The sequence below is a fragment of the Globicephala melas genome, chromosome 14 (assembly GCF_963455315.2).
Source record: "Globicephala melas chromosome 14, mGloMel1.2, whole genome shotgun sequence".
Taxonomy (NCBI): domain Eukaryota; kingdom Metazoa; phylum Chordata; class Mammalia; order Artiodactyla; family Delphinidae; genus Globicephala; species Globicephala melas.
This window is the reverse complement of record NC_083327.1, coordinates 64,600,420-64,602,358: the sequence shown is the minus strand read 5'-3', so window position 1 is coordinate 64,602,358 and position 1,939 is coordinate 64,600,420. Positions and strand designations below refer to the sequence as shown.

Sequence of the window (1,939 nt, the reverse complement as noted above, 5' to 3'; positions counted from 1 at the left end):
TTGAGAGTCCGCCTGCCTGTGCAGGGGACACGAGTTTGTGCCCCGGTCCGGGAAGATCCCACATGCCGCGGAGCGGCTGGGCCCGTGGGCCATGGCCGCTGAGCCTGCGCGTCCGGAGCCTGTGCTCCGCAACGGGAGAGGCCACAACAGTGAGAGGCCCACGTACCAGAAAAGTAAAATAAAATAAAAGTGTCAGGAGATACTCAGGAGGATCTCCAAAACCAGACTTAAGACTACACAAACCGAGACGGCGCCCACGTCTCCCGCCGCCGCCGTGGGAATGGAAACATCTTCCCCAAGTGCCGGAAGCCAGCTCGCGCCGACCGCAGCGCGCCACTCTGCATCCTACCGCGCGGAGGCCCGACGGGTGTCATCGCGAGACCAGCTCGCTGAAATGGCCGCAGCCAGTCAAGGAAACTTGGAGGTGAATTTTGAATCACTGGACCTTGCAGAACTTGCTAAAAAGCAGCCAGGGTGGTGCAAGCTGTTTGGGCAGGAATCTGGGCCTTCAGCTGAAAAGTATAGCGTGGCAACCCAGCTGTTAATTGGAGGGGTCACTGGATGGTGCACGGGTTTCTTATTCCGGAAGGTTGGAAGGTTGGCTGCCACAGCTCTGGGAGGTGGATTTTTCCTGCTTCAGCTTGCAAACCATACTGGCTACATCAAACTGGACGGGCAGCGGGTAGAGAAGGACATGAAGAAAGCCAAGGAACAGCTGAAGATCCGCAAGAGCAACCAGATACCTACGGAGGTCAAAAGCAAACTAGAGGAGGTGGTGTCGTTTGTGAAGAAGAATGTTCTAGTGACTGGTGGATTTTTTTCAGAGGCTTTCTGCTTGGTATGGCCTCCTAAAGAGGATGACTTCACTTCCTTATTCCTGGTTTTTCCAGCCAGCAGCCTCTTCACTCCATCATAGGATAGCAAGTCTCTCCTCTTGGTCCTCTTCTCCCATGCCTTCCTCCCTGCCGTGGCGTATCTGAATGGCTTCTGTAGGCATCTGTTGGTGGATAAACGCCCCACCATGACCTTGACGGCAACGGAGGAGACAGTAGACATTAACTTTTCTCCCACCACACTCCCCCCTTGACTAATCTCTAGGTCAGCAAGAATATTCCTTTCTCTTCTATGTAAGATACTTACCAGAACAGGGTACAAGATGGCTCACCATGGAGCATGAGTGGATCCTCAAAGGTTGTCCCAAACTTGATTAGGAAAAGAAATAACAAGCATGTAAGATACCTTACTATGTTCTGCATGGAAAGGAACTGAATACATTTGCCTTTAAGCATGAAAGATTTTGGTATCTTGGTGTCTACTTTCTTTTGTAGTAGATTTTAAGTTACAGAATGAGAACTACTTCTACTGGCTCTAATTATCCTGACAAAATGGTAGCATGTGCACTACACTTGAAATATCTGAATACAGAATGAACTCGTTCTAAAGATACATATGCTGAGCTGAAGGTATTGTGTTTGGTGGGAAGGTCTTTAGGGAAACCAACCAATAGATACATTTAGGATGGTCAGACTTAGTGAATCATTTAGAGGCATTCAGGTATTATCTAGGGATGTTTTCCACCATACAGGATAATGCATCTCATGATTGTTTCCAAAGGATTTATTTATGGTAAAATAAGTGACTTTAGGTGGAAGAGGGAAGAAGCTCTTGGATTTTTATTTAATAGAAAAGGTTTTAAGCTTCGAAATGTGAAATATTCTTTACCTCTTGTCAAAACATCAGGGGTAGCCGTAGCTCCTCTGTGCCAATTCTACTATTTCTTTATCCAGTTAGTTATGAAATATATAACATTTGAACCAGAGTTTTTAAATGGTGGCATTCCAAGCATTAAGAATTGACAACAGTAGCAACAGCACATGTGAAATAAATTATTTTCATCATCAAAGGTAACCTGCTGTCTCAGGATGACCCCAACTCTTTG

General features: G+C 46.8%; 1 pseudogene; it reads left to right on the top strand.

The window, feature by feature from the left end:
• The first annotated feature begins 280 nt into the window (after positions 1-280).
• LOC115851176 (FUN14 domain-containing protein 2 pseudogene) lies at positions 281-852 on the top strand (annotated as a pseudogene).
• Positions 853-1,939: the final 1,087 nt, after the last annotated feature.